Here is a 15,422-nt window from a genome sequence, read left to right as displayed (position 1 = left end):
AGATGTCAGTTCCACCTTAAATAAAGTCGTTTTCTTCCATTTTAATAGTTGAAATTTAAGAAAGAAATGGACCTGATGGTGATGTGATCCCACAAGCAGGAGATAAATGTGTTGCAAATGGCAATGTACTTCCAAGGAGACCTTCAGGATTTTATTCCAAGGGTTGGCTCAGTACTTCATTACACAGAAATTGTGTTTGATCAGGCAAGACCTTCAAATCTGAACTCCTCTGTGGTCAAGGGAATGCTAATGACTATCTGACAGGTTGTCACAGACGTTGGATCTTTTTTCCCCCTATCATCCCTGGCCAGTTTTCCTTCTGTCTGGCGGCTAATGTGGTACAGACTGCCAGCAGGCACCATACCCACTATCGTGGGAGGAGTCTGTTTCCAGCAAGCCTTCTCTTACTGTCATCTCTATATTGCATCTTTATTCCAGGTCGCTCTAGAATTTATAGGCATGCTAGTATGATTTTAATTTGCATTTGTTTGTTATGTTACTCTATGTGACTCCTTTTCTATTTCATGAATCTATGTGTGATCTCTCCAGGTGCCTGGAAGGTCTGATTCTCTTTGACACAGAAATTCACCAGTGGCCATACCTCTGATTTACTTTGTGACCCTTGAGGACATGGTTTCCACCCCAAACTCTCCTGCAGACCAGCAAATGGCTGAATTATTGAGTGGAGAAGAGAATGAAGAGAGTGGGAAGAGGTGAGACCTGAGACAAGTCACAATACCTGCCCCTGATGAAAAACCTTTGCCTCTCAGAAGTTATCATTTGCTAGACAGCACCACGCAGAGCTGGTCATCATACAACATCAACCACTTGCATTTGCCTGGAGTAAAATTTCCTTGTATATAAATAGTAATGATTTTCATAATGACATACAGTGCCTAAACAACATCATCAGATGGTGATAGCAAACTAGAGGTGTGACAGGCAAGTGATTTACAAATACCCCAACTCAGAGTGCACCCTCATGCTTATCCAATCACTCCATGGCATGGGCAATGGGGCTAAAGGCTTTCATTTCCACTCCACCCTCCTTGTGGTGTCTAGGCCCAAGCCCCAGAGAGCTGGTTATTTAAAAAGGGCATTTGTCCACAAGAATAGTTCCAATAGAGCTGAGCAATGTCTTGGGGGTCACCCCTTCTAGGGCCTACAGCCGTAGCGCAGCCTGCTGTGCATGGGAAGGAGGAGGGGGACTATTGTCTCTCAGCACAGGCACCTATGGTGGGCACCAGAGTGGCGGGTGTCCTGGAAGTCACCTATTGGTCTCTTGTGATAGCTGGCAGAGAAGTGTACACACAAGTAAACACTGAGAAGTATGTATACAAAAGATGAAGCCTTGTAGCAAAACAAGAGCTAAACAGGAGGCATAGTTGAGCCAGGAATTCCATCAAAATGGAAAGCAGGGAGGGAAACCTTGGGCCTCAGTTCTTGGTTGGAAATCCTAAAAACTGCTCATTGTGCTTCTGTTGCAGTCAATGCACGAGAGTGGATGGGGTGGAAAGTGAGACCATGAGGATGAATAAGAATGACAATAGTGGGCTGAGACTGAGTGTATAGGGAGTCAAGAATGAGTGGCTTGTTTACAAATGGCTTCGTGTTGGCAGAGCATGTGATAGGAAGCCAAGGACGTGCAAACGTGTAAAATGGTGATTCCTTGGGTCAAGGGCACTGGAATTATCAGTGCTACCAGGATGCCTGGACTTTTACTCTTGGAATTTTTTTTTTTTTTTTTTTTTTACCCAGCGGAGAGTCTATTTTTTTCCATATATATATGTGTGTGTGTGTGTGTGTGTGTGTGTTACAAATAGTTTATTGTCAAGTTGGTTTCCATATAACACCCAGTGCTCACCCCCACAAGTGCCCTCCTCCGTGCACATCTCCCCCCTCCCCCACCACACCCATCAGTCCTCAGTTTGTTCTCAGCATTCAAGAGTCTCTCATGGTTTGCCTCTCTCCCTCTCCCCCACTATTTCCCCCCTTCTTCTCTCCCTTGGTCCTCCGTTAAGTTCCTCCTAATCCTCCTATATGTGCAATCATATGGTATTTGTCCTTCCCTGCCTGACTTATTTCGCTCAGCGTAACACCCTCAAGGTCCATCCATGTTGCTACACATGGCCAGATTTCATTTTTTCTCATTGCCATGTAGTATTCCATAGTATAGATAAACCACATCTTCTTGATCCATTCGTCTGTTGATGGACACTTAGGCTCTTTCCATGTTTTGGCTATTGTTGAGAGTGCTGCTATGAACATTGGGGTACATGTGCTCCTATGCATCAGCACTCCTGTATCCCTTGGGTAAATTCCTAGCAGTGCTATTGCTGGGTCCTAGGGGAGTTCTATTGTTAACTTTCTGAGGAACTTCCACACTGTTTTCCAGAGGGGCTGTACCAGTTTACATTCCCACCAACAGTGTAGGAGGGTGCCGTTTCTCCACATCCTCGCCAGCATCTAGAGTTCTCTGATTTGCTCATTTTAGCTACTCTGACTGGTATGAGGTGGTATCTCAGTGTGGTTTTGATTTGTATTTCCCTGATGAGGAGGGATGCTGATCATCGTTTCATGTGTCTGTTGGCCATCTGGATGTCCTCTTTGGAGAAGTGTCTGTTCATATCTTCTGCCCATTTCTTCGCTGGGTTGTTTGTTTTTCGGGTGTGGAATTTGATGAGTTCCTTAGAGATTTTGGATATTAACCCTTTATCTGATATGTCATTTGCAACTATCTTTTCCCATTCCGTTGGTTGCCTATTAGTTTTACGGATTGTTTCCTTTGTGGTGCAGAAGCTTTTAATCTTGATGAGGTCCCAACAGTTTATTTTTGCTCTTGACTCTTTTGCTTTTGGGAATGTGTCAAGTAAGAAATTGCTGCGGTGGAGGTCAAGGAGGTTGTTTCCTGCTTTCTCCTCTAGGGTTTTGATGGTTTCCTGCCTCACATTCAGGTCCTTTATCCATTTTGAGTTTATTTTTGTGTATGGTGTGAGAAAATGATCTAGTTTCATTTTTCTGCATGTTGCTGTTCAGTTCTCCCATCACCATCTGTTTAAGAGGCTGTCTTTTTTCCATTGGATACTCTTTCCTGCTTTGTCAAAGATGAGTTGGCTGTATACTTTTGGGTCCACTTCTGAGTTCTCAATTCTGTTCCATTGGTCAATGTGTCTGTTTTCGTGCCAATACCATACTGTCTTGATGATGACAGCTTTGTAGTAGAGGCTAAAGTCTGGGATGGTGATACCCCTCCCATTTTGGTTTTATTCTTTAGTATTACTTTGGCTATTCGGGGTCTTTTGTGGTTCCATACAAATTTTAGGATACTTTATTCTAGTTTTGAGAAGTATGCTGGTGCAATTTTGATTGGGGATTGCATTGAATGTGTAGATTTCTTTGGGTAGTAATGACATTTTAACTATATTTATTCTTCCAATCCATGAGCATGGAATGTTTTCCCATTTCTTTGTGTCTTCTTCAGTTTCCTTCATAAGTTTTCTATAGTTTTCATCATACAGATCTCTTATATCCTTGGTTAGGTTTATTCCTAGGCACTTTATGTTTTTTTGTGCGATTGTGAATGGGATCAGTTTCTTGATTTCTCTTTCTGTTGCTTCATTGTTGGTGTATAAAAATGCAACTGATTTCTGTACGTTGATTTTGTACCCTGCAACTTTGCTGAATTCTTGGATCAGTTCTAGTAGGCTTCTGGTGGAGTCTGTAGGGTTTTCTATGTAGAGTATCATGTCATCGGCGAAAAGTGAGTTTGACTTCTTCTTTGCTGATTTTGATGCCTTTGATTTCCTTTTGGTGTCTGATGGCTGATGCTAGGACTTCCAGCACTATGCTAAACAACAGTGGTGAGAGTGGACATCCCTGTTGTGTTCCTAATCTCAGGTGGAAAGCTCTCAGTTTTTCCCTGTTGAGGATGATGTTAGCTGAGGGCTTCTCATACTCTTGGAAATTTTTATCCCCCATCCCCACCCAACCCAGAATATGAACTTCTTGACTTGTTCACTGCTGTCTCCTCGACTCCAGGAATAGCCTGGCACATAACAGGTGTGCAATAAATATTTGTTGAGTGCATGATTAATTAAATGCGCTGGTATTCCTTCTCAGTCTCATTAGTGGAGAGACGAAAAGCCAGCCAGCCTACAAAAAGCTTTCTGGATTTAGGAACAAAAAGAAGCCATGCATTCCAGTAAAAGCAGAGTCACTCTTGTGTTTCTTCTGTTCTCTGTTCCCAACACTTTCTTCCCTCCTCACGTGCAAAGGATCTTTTCTGTCCCTGTGAGTCCCAACACCAGCACTCAACATGATTTCTCCCACCCCACCAAATATTTTTGTACCACATGATTGGGGTTCACCCTGCTCAGGAACTTTTCACAGCACCATTAGATTTGCTGGTAACTGGAGACTATTCGTCCCATTAAAGAAAAAACCTAGATAAAAAGCAGAGACATGGGCTGGAGGTAGATGAGGCCTTTTGGAAGATACTTATGTCTTCCTGAATTTCATCCATTATTAAACCATGAACCAGTCCCACAGATTTAATGTCTTGGCTTGCCACACAACTATATTTATCAACAGTTCAGGATAGCACAGAGTAACTTCCTGCAGTAACACTCAGCTTTTTTCCTGGAAAGATGTAACCTTGACACATCATCTGGTGATGTAGGGTTCTTAACTGTACTTGTATAGGTCTCCTTTATTCAAATCTTTACTGGGGACCCTTAGCTGCTAGCTCACAATCTCTTTGAAAATAGGCAGTGATAAGTAAGATAATTCGCTAAAGATAACTTTATCAAAAAGAAGTATTAGCAAATATGGAGAATCTCCAGTATATATTCCTTTGGCTTCCTGAGGTTCCTTAGTCAATATGGAATTCTTTAAAAATATAGAGACATTTTGATAACATCACAATCAGGATTCTATTAAGTCACTAATATCCACCAGACTATAAATTGTTTTAGCTATTCCCCTCTCCCCAAATCCCAGACCTCACCTGGAGCCTAACATGGTAACTAGTTCACAGTCCTCAGCAGATTGGTACTGGCCAGATTAATGAAAGCACTCATTAATCAATATGACAGGAAAAATTTGAATAAATAATTCCTATTTCCCTCAGTCTAATAAGAACAAACAACCCAATATATACATGTGTGACTTTGATAGAATTTGTGAATTCTCCCCAGCATTTGGAAATCTCTGATTTTGTTTCCTAGACACATAGAGTATATTAAGGATTAGCATGGGATTTTTTGCGTAGTTAGGTACTTTGGGGCGTTTTGTTTAGTAACCAATTTTGTGTCCTTTTTCTATGCTTTCATTATAGTATCCATGAATCCTATTAATTAAAAAAAAAAAAAGAATCTTTTAAAAGAAAACAAAGGACTGGTGCCTGGATGGCTCAGTCGGTTAAGTGTCTGACTTTGGGTCAGGTCATGAGCTCATGGTTCTTGAGTTCAGCCCTGCATCAGGCTCTGTGCTGATAGTCAAGATCTAGGAGCCTGCTTCGGATTCTGTGTCTCCCTTTCTCTCTGCCCTTCCCCCACTCACACTCTGTCTCTCTCTCAAAGAAAAAAAAAGCATTAAAAAAAAAATATATATATATATTAAAAGAAAGCAAAGGAAATAAGTCACCCCTGTGGTGAGGCCAGGGATGGTGATAGAAATAGAGAGGAGGAGGGGTTATCAGATATCACTAGATATGTTTGATTTGCAGAAGGGGTCTCTCACATATGAATATCCTCCACTCCTGTCACTTTGGCGTAGGCAGAAGATAGAGCAATATGCAAACTGAAAATTCAGAGTCGAATTTGCCAGAGGAAGAAAAGATACATTTGGATGTTGCTGTTTTCATTTGTCAGTGATGATCCTTTGGTGCTTTACATGGTCCCATCCCACTTTTTGCTGGAGCTGTGCTTGAGGACTTGCCCTAATTACAAGATTCTGTGCTATTGAAGCTGCTGTTTATGCCTGAACAACTGCTCAGAATATCGCTGTAATTGCATGTCTGCCTTTCTGACTTCTTCAAAAATGGGAGCATGACTTATGCATTTGGAAAAGGTTAAAAAAATGCTTAGGGCTAAAGGAAAAAATTAAAAGGGCTAAAAACTTGCTAGTATTTCACTATGGTTCTGGGGTTTTTGTTTTGTTTTTGAGAGTCAGAGAGAGATGGTGCCAGCAGGGGAGGGTCAGAGAGAGAGGGAGATACAGAAGCTGAAGACAGGCTCCCGGCTCTGAACTAGCTGTCAGCATAGAGCCTGACCTAGGGCTCGAACCCACGAACTGTGATATCATGACCTGAGCGGAAGTTGGCCGCTTAACCAACTGAGCCACCCAGGCACCCCTATAGTTCTGTTTTAAAGTCTTTATTGCAGTAGCAATACTTTGAATTTATAAAATTCTGCAATGTTTTAACCCTTCTTGTGCATACTCTCATCCCTGCAAATATGAGATGGGCTTGATGTTGCTCATTACACACAATTTGCAGTTAAGAAAATAGAAGTGACTTGTCTTCCTCTCTGTCTTCCCTCTGTGTCCCTGGTCTCTCTGGGAACTCTTCTGTCAATGGGGTTCCATCACCTCTTACATGTGGGTAGAAGATGGACAAACCATTATCTGCAGCCTAGACATCTCTGTAGAGTTCTTGTCCCATACATCCTCCTGACCATTGTCCACAGACATCCACCAGGTACCTTAAAAAGAATATTCGAAAACTAAACTCATCCTCTTAACTCTGATCTTGTCCTTCATTTGCATATGAATCTACTATTGCATCAAAACAAAAAGTCTAAGGAAAAAATAGCTGAAACAAACATAATAAACATATGTTGGTTTGACTAAATAGTTCCAGGATTATTGAAGACCATATCTCATTACCACAACTTATTAGCAATAGCCCCACTATTTATTAAGGACTCATGAGCTATGTAACCTTAACCTTTCCAAGCCTCAATTTCCTTCCAATGTATAGTGGAGGACAACAACACTTTACAGCAAAACTTCCAGCTGATGTTCTGAGACACTATGGTATCCCAAATGTAGAAATAATAAAATGTGGGTATAAATAATTTTCCCTTTACTCTTCAAGTTGATTGGCCGAGACCCCCCCCAGTAATAAAAGACATATTAACAGAATAAAAAACAAATTTAATTAAGTGCATAATTTTAATTAAAATGAATTATGCAGTTAATTACATTAATTTTAAATAATTTAAATTTAAGTTAATTAATTAATTAATTAATTATGGAGCCCCACAAAGATATGAAACCCAAAAAGGCTTTGAGGCTAGGGAAAAGGATGGTATTCTGGGCCTTCAATGTCAGGAAGAGCAATTCAAAGGAAGGCAAGAAATATGGATAAACAAATGATGCCCTGCACTGCCGATAAGTCTCCCAGGTGAAAAAGTGATTTCTGGTAATAGCTCTCTTCCTGTTACAGACACCCTTTCTAATAGAAATGTCCCTTATAAGAGGGTAACTTCTGCTGCCAGAGTTCCTCCTATATCTGCAGTGTCTCCAAATTATAAGGTCAAAATAATATTTATGCCAAAAAGGCATGTTTTGGGGTAGCATATTCTGCTACCCCTCACAAATGCATTACAAGGATGCCAAGATATTGGCTTGAGCCGCTGGGCTGCTCACCTTCGGCTTTGGGCGGTCTTACTTGTTCACCCCAGTGTATTTTAACAATTACCATTTTATTTTATTTTATTTTTAATAGTTTATTGTCAAGTTGATTTCCATATAACACCTAGTGCTCATCCCCACAAGTGCCCTCCTCCATGCCCATCACCCCACTTCCCCTCCCCCCCACCCCCCGTCAGCCCTCAGTTTGTTCTCAGCATTCAAGAGTCTCTCATAACAATTACCATTTTATATATGGGTTATGACCTGAGAAAGATCATATGTAAAAAGCCAACACAGGGTCTGGAGTAAAGGCATTAAAATCCATGTTACTATTTTATAAATGGGTGCCTTTTTCTCAAAGGAAGGTAATAATATCTCATATTTAGGAAGCATTTTCTATGCATCAGATACTTTATGTACCATACTTTATCTCCTCTAAATCTTACAATGATGTTATGGGCTAAATAGCATTATCCATAAAGAAGCAAAGCTCAGAGAAGTTTATTAACTAGCTTAATATGTCACAGTCAGTGAATGGTTAACCCAGGGTTGTCATGTCAGAGTCCAAGTTCTTAACATGGAGTAATTTCTTCTTCCTGGGGGTTGGGGAGAGCATTCTGCAATGTTCAGTACTACCGGTGAATGAGAAACTGGTCTTTATACATAGAGGAAGGTCTGAAGAGTGTGACTCATGGTATGCCAGAAACCCGCAAGGGCTTTATCTCTATTGTCAAATAAATACAGTGCAAACACCTATGAAAAGTAACACTATAGATACTAGTAGTGAATAGTTTTTGGTATGAGGTAATTTTTCATATTTTGGGGGAAAGAAAGGTAAGTAACCTTAGCTCTGGACCTCTATGAGGAAAGCAGGATGGTGTGTTTGAAGCGTCACAGTAGACAGAAATAAGCAGAGTGGGGAAGACAGGACTCAGAAAGAGAAAATGTGGTGCTCCAGTGCTGTCTCACTATTTTTCCGAGCACAGACAGATTCTCATTTTAGATAGAATGGGACCAGGGGGATGTGAGCACTTTATAAATGTGTAGTCAAAGTGGTTACCATTTCCTTCCATCGCTTTCAACATCCTCACTGCCTGATAGAGACTAACTGGAAGTTTTCTAAGAAATGACAGAGACTATTTTAGCTAAGTTAATAGATGATCTACCAAAAGATGATGGGGAGCCCTGCACAGCCTCAAAGTGCCAAGAGCGAAATAAAATATAATCATTAACTTAATGATGAGGACTTTTGTGAATTACCAAACAACGTGAGCAATGCCATCCAATTAACAGTTGCTTTGGATATAGAGTAACTAAGTCAGCCAGCTTCTGGTTTTCCTGTAGGTAGAAAAAATATTACCATGGCAGATGTTTCACAAGCTATCAGTGGCTTGATTTTCTATAAAAAGATTCCTTTCCTTTGCAGTGACTTCAGCACAGTCCACTCTAATGCAACAACTACTTAGTGAATAGTTGCCTTAGTACAAGGCAATTGATAAGCCTAGAAGAGAAACAAAATAAGGCTCAATACTTCCTTCCAAGAAGACAATAAAGAGGAACAATATATGTGTATATATTATAATAATCTATGGTAGAATAAGTGAGTGAGGACTTCTGGTCCAGGTGGAAAAGTTTTGTTTTGCCTTTGAGATAACACTGGAAGACAGGCATGATTCCAAAGACTGAGAGAGGGGAAGGAATTTCCAAGAATAGGAAATGCTGCCTATTAAAATACAAGACATTGGAAAAAACACATGAACACACACACGAACAAACAAAAAACCAAAATAAAATACAAGGCATTGGATTATAATGGCGAAAAAACATTTCCATTATAATGGAAAAAACCTGCTCACCTTAGGTTCATTACCCGGGGCTCCTCAAATTGGACTGATAAAAGACAGATTAACAAGACAAAGACAAACAGAATTTTATTAATTTGTACATCACACATACACAGGGGTACTCAGTAATGAATAACTCAAAGGGATGGTTAGAACTTAAGCTTGTAGCATCTTAACAAAGAACACCTAGTTTGGGGAGAAGTAACAAGACGAAGGAAAGGAACTTTGAGCTTCTAGAGATGACATATTATGGGAAGGGAAATATATGAAGAAACTAATGGAATTTAAGAATTGTTTTACAAAGTTTGTTTGTATTGATTGATTCTTCTGTTGTCATTTCTGGCTATTAAGAATCTAGTCTTGTCTCCAATGATTAAGATTATCCTTCCTTTTCTAAGAGAAAGGGGAAGGGCAAAGAGTTATTTGTTCTTATGTTTGCTTTTTCCAGCTGCCTTCATCAAAAATAATCCTATGTCAGAATGGCATATTTTGGGGTGACATACTCTGAATCCCATCAGGAAATATAGAATTGGGGTGCCTGGGTGGCTTAGTTGGTTAAGCGTCCAACTTTCGCTTAGGTCATGATCTCACGGTTCGTGGGTTCGAGCCCTGTGTTGGGCTCTGTGCTGACTGCCAGCTCAGAGCCTGGAGCCTGTTTCAGTCTGTGACTCCCTCTCTCTCTGACCCTCCCCTGCTCACGCTGTCTCTCTCTGTGTCTCCTAGAAATAAATAAACATTTAAAAAGAAAAAAAGGAAATATAGAATTAAAATATAATATTAAAATTGACTCCATATATATATTTACTTTTCAGATGTGACCGCTAGAAAGTTTTACTTACGCATGCAGCTAATATTATTTTTCTATAGGATAGTGCAGAACCAAATTATGGCACACCTTGAACATCAGAAAAAAGTGTTCGAAAGGTGTTTCTCCCTCAGCACTGGATTTCAGCATATGACACCATTGACAAGGTAGGACACGTGCTGCTATCGTGATGATACCATGCAGAAAATAAGACCAAGAGTTGGAAGAGGGCTGGAAAACAGCGGTTAGGAGTTTTATTTATAATGGAAATAAATGACAAAGGTGCTAATATTGCTGCTGTGGTAGTAAAAGGAGAGGCAGTAATTCTCAAGAGAAACTGGAGGTAATCAGTACTGGATGTACTCTGTTTCCATTTTATAGAAAATACTTTATCAGGGAAATTTCTGTAGGAAAAACATCTGTTATTATTAGTCTAAATCTCTCTAGACTGTATTTCCATTTTCCCCTTGAAATGATAGTTTTTAATGTCATTGTTAAAAACTGAGGTTGCTTAGGAACCCAGTTACTGAGTTTTTACACCATGTGAAATTTACCTTAAATCCTTCAGCATAGGTAGTGTGATGTGTAGGTGTCTATTTAAATTAGTTTTAATCTATACCCAAGGAGATGTTTGTTAACACCTGAACTATTCTAATCATAAATCCATACTTGAAAAATGGGTAGCACTTGAAAGATGCTGTACTCTGGATGATATTTCTGCAAGACCTTCAAAAACTGCTGTCTGAATCTGCATGTAAGAGGATTTAAAGGGCTAGCGTAATAGTGAAATGAATGATGTGCCACCCGAGGAAATTGGCAGCCTAGCACCTTGGGGGAAAACTTCTAGATTTAGGATCCTGTTCTGCATTCTTTCTCTTAATGGAGGTTTCTTTTATCTGATCTAATTAGAAAGGTGATCTTTAGTCAGAATGTGTTCTCATTTTTCCTGGGGATCAACCTTTTAGGCAAAGCACTCGCTGGAGTTTTTAGATGATCAGGGAGCTAGAATTTCACTGATCTTCCAGATCAAGAAGTATGAGTGTTTGAGAGTAAATTTGTAATAGATACTTGTACTTTATCTTCATGAGAGGTTTCAGGAAGACCAGTAGCTAAGTGATCATACATCTTGGTTTGCCCAGGAGAGTCCCCGTTCACACTTTCTATCCAGCCTTGATTATTAATAACACCATCTTTCACTCTTAAAAATGCCTGTGTTTGAATGATAAATTATATCGTTACTCTTCTGTGGTGGCTTTAAAATATGTCCACAGACTCTTTGCTATTTCTCCCTCCAAGATGTGGAAACTAATTTCTCACCTCTTGACCATGGGCTAGATTAGTGACTGGCTTCTAAGAAACATCAAAAGGCAGAAGCAATGGTGTCTTGACTGCAGTTTAGATCATAAATGCATTTAGTCCTTGCTCTCTTTTGGATCTTTCACTCTGGGGAAAGCTAGCTTCCATGGGAGCATTCTGTAAACAACTAACTTGAGAATCTGATAGAGCAAGGTGGCCAAAACTCCCACAGCCACGTAGGTGGTGGTGGAGCCGACTCTCATACGGTGTTTGTCTGACTCCAAACCCACACTCTTGAAGAAACAGAAGTATACTCTACTGCTTTGCAAAAAAGAATCCAGAAAAATGATATAACAGACATTTTGGTAAAAGGCCATGAGTAAATGCAGAAAGACTTTCTGAAAGAGATGGGTAACCCAAGGTTTTACATGCTGCTTCTACCAAGTATTTTCCTCAGAATATATAATACATTCACATGGTTCAAAAGACATGAATTGTATTTCAGTGAAATTTCTCTCTTGCCTCTGTTCCCAGCCACCTAGAGCCTCTTCCTAAAGAAAACCAACATTACTAGTTTCCTGCATATCTTTCCAGAAATACTCGATGCTGTACAAGACCATATATACATATACACTTACCACCACCATTTTTTAACACAAATGATATCATAGTATAGATACTATTTGGCATTTTAGTTTAGTTTAATTTAGTTTTTTACCTAACAATGAATTGGGGATGTCATTAAGTATTGGCACATTGAAAAATACTGTCTTTATAAGCTGCATTATATTCTAGTGAATTGTGTAACAGGATTTATTGTAATGAATACTCTTTTGATAATCATTTTCATTACTTTCAATACTTTCTTTTTTTAAAAAAAATGTTTTAATGTTTTATTTATTTCTGAGAAAGAGAGAGAGAGAGAGAGAGAGAGAGCGTGAGCAGGGGAGGATCAGAGAGAGAGGGAGACAAAGAATCCGAAACAGGCTCCAGACTCTGAGCTGGCTGTCAGCACAGAGCCCGACATGGGGCTCAAACCCACGAACTGTGAGATCCTGACCTGAGCTGAAGTTGGATGCTTAACCAACTGAGCCACCCAGGTGCCCCATTCCTTTCTTATTTATTAAAAAAAAAAAAATGCTGCAATGAATACCTGTGTCCTCCGGTCATTTCTAGATGCAGGTTTCTAGCATCATAGCCCACCTTACTGCCCTGACTTCCAGAAAGGTCAGATGCTCTAACTTACTCGCCAGCTCAACATTCAAACTGTGATGGGTACTGGGGTGCCCGGTAGCTCACTTGGTTGAGCATCTGACTCTTGATTTTGGCTCAGATCATGATCTCACAGTTGTGTGATCAAGCTCTGCATCAGTGCTGAGCCTGGAGCCTGCTTAAGATTCTCTCTCTCTCTCTCTCTCTCTCTCCCGCTGCCCCTCCCCCACTCGTGGGCTCTCGCTCTCTCTCACTCCCTCCCTCTAAAATAAGTAAAATAAATAAAACTGTGATGGGTAGTGAAACTCTTGTTTTCTTTTTCTATTATTCTGGGAGTGAGATGGGAGTAAAAGGCCACAATTTGTTTTCATTCTCTTAAATCCATAGATATTTATCCTCTAACCCACCAGAGCAGAAAAAAAACTAAGGAGATGTTTTAAACTTGGCAGACTTACCAGTTTGGGTATTCAGCATATTTTCATTTGTCTGTGCACCAAGGATATAGTGGATGCTTTATATAAATACCTTTAAGTCTTTTCCTCAAACTTCCCTCTACCTCCCTGTCTTCTTTCTGCCCACGTGCTTCCTCCTCCTCCTCCTTTAGACGTACAGTTGTCCAGGCTGGAAAGCTAGGATTCACCGCTGCTTCTGCCTTCTTTCTCACCCCTGCACTGTGGTGCAATGGTCAGAAGGGCCAGAAGTGACCCCATGCTCATGCTCAGTCGCCAGGACAGTGTGCCAGCTGGGCCAGCTCCTTCTCCACAGAAGAGGGTGCCTTCACACCGCCTGCTCAAGGGGGCAGGCCCCTCCTATCTCCGACCACTTCCTGCAGCTTCTCAGGGCCCAAGGTTTCCCACAAGGGATAACTGGCATTCCCAGACAAGTTGTGCAAACAATAGCCTCTCGCAATGTATTTCCCCAGCACCCTGCAGCAGGCTGCTTCCTCACATCAGCCCAGTACAAAGGAAATATATTGATGGGATTCAGGACTCGCTACCCCAAAATATGACACCTTGACATACTGAATATTTCAAACCAAAGGAGTCTGAGAAAATGGCAGAAGCAGGAAGGTCACTCTGACCTCCCCTATGCTCCCTTTACCCCAGAAGCAGCATTAAACCCTCTTGTGGGAGGTGCCCACCCTATACCTGGAGGAGAGGAACACCCTTATCTCTGAAGGACAAGGGACTTTGAGAAAAACCCTAACAGACCCTGCTAAGTTTCTCCATGTTAACTACATTTACTTCACTCATCCATCTATCATATTTCTTCATGACTGCCCACCCTTCATCAAACCTAGAATTAAAATACTCAGGTCTTGCTCTTTCTTTGGATTTTCAGTTTTTTATGAAGGCCCCTGTTTACACAAAACTTATATTAAATAAATTTGTGTCCTTTCCCCCCATTAATCTGTCTTTGTCAGTTGAACTTTCAGATCCAATCAGGGACCCTGCAGCATTGAGGAAAACATTTCTGCCCCTGCTGCATCCAGGGGCAGTTTCCTCCATCCCATACTGATAGAGCTCCCTGCCTACAATTTCTCCCTGTGGGGTGATAACAGAATGGAAGCTTTCTCCCCTTCCCTTGATGATGCACCTTAGTAATTCTACCTCCACCCCCCAGTAAGGCCTCTTGCCTAACCCATGCTCTGTGGCATTGTGGAATTTATCCTGAACCCTGACACGAGATAAGAGGTGACCACAAAGAGACCCATCTTGTATAATAGGTGACCCATCAGTCCCCAGATCCTCCTAATCCCATAGTAGCTGGTTTATTCAATGAGCTGGACTTGGTAGCTACAAGCAGAATGCAACATTTGTCCTTCTCATCTGTCTCCTCCAACCTACCGTGCGGATCCATTCTAGGCCAGCTCTGGATGAAATCTCAGGCAAGTTCTGTCACATAATAAAAGTCCAGCCTGGCTGACCCAGCTGAAGGGCTAGGGAAACATAATGGAAGTTGCTGTCTCCACTCTCCCTCCCACCCCTCTCCCCAGCCCCATAGTGGGAAAACACTTTCAAGCAGCCCCATACCTTCCAACAGAGAGTAGAAAGTGATGGACTGATCCAAGAGCAGCATCCTACCAAAATCCCAGGGGTGATAAGAAGATACAAGGGTGAGAAGCAGCTTCCTAGACTGGATAAAACCAAGCACCACAGACTAGAGCATGTCAACATGAGTGATTAATCAGAATAAGTTGAAGGGTAGACAGCTGAATGTTAATCAAACCACTTCCTTCTGCTAACACACATTAAGTGGGGAGCATTTCCACCTGGGTTCTGAAGCGTACCAAAGTGAGAAGGATGAAGTCTTTCTATATGTGGTGTACGCCTCTCAGGAAACATTTGGAATGAAAAGGCTCATGTAAGACTAGCAAAATGCATCTATTCTAGAATGTTTTAAACCCGTGCCAAGGATAACAGGGATGCTACCAACTGTAGCATCAATTCACCTAATCACAGGTTATCAAAGTATGGTGTTCCCACCTAAGTGTTTTCGGAAGTTGCTTTGGTATTTCAGGCAGAAAACTTGAGTTCCTAATAGTCACATTCAGCTTTGAAGAAACTACATTATTTAGCCTAGGCTCTCTTGTTTTCATATTTTAAAAGTTTAGGAGCACCTGAGTGGCT

The 15,422-nt window shown here is 41.0% G+C and overlaps 1 pseudogene; it reads left to right on the top strand.

The window, feature by feature from the left end:
- The first annotated feature begins 630 nt into the window (after nt 1-630).
- LOC120234421 lies at nt 631-15,160 on the top strand (annotated as a pseudogene).
- The last annotated feature ends 262 nt before the right edge of the window (nt 15,161-15,422 follow it).

This window comes from Hyaena hyaena, unplaced genomic scaffold (genome assembly GCF_003009895.1).
Source record: "Hyaena hyaena isolate Hyena2069 unplaced genomic scaffold, ASM300989v1 scaffold_109, whole genome shotgun sequence".
Taxonomy (NCBI): Eukaryota; Metazoa; Chordata; class Mammalia; order Carnivora; family Hyaenidae; genus Hyaena; species Hyaena hyaena.
The sequence above is the reverse complement of the archived record's forward strand: the minus strand, read 5'-3'. Positions and strand labels throughout refer to the sequence as shown.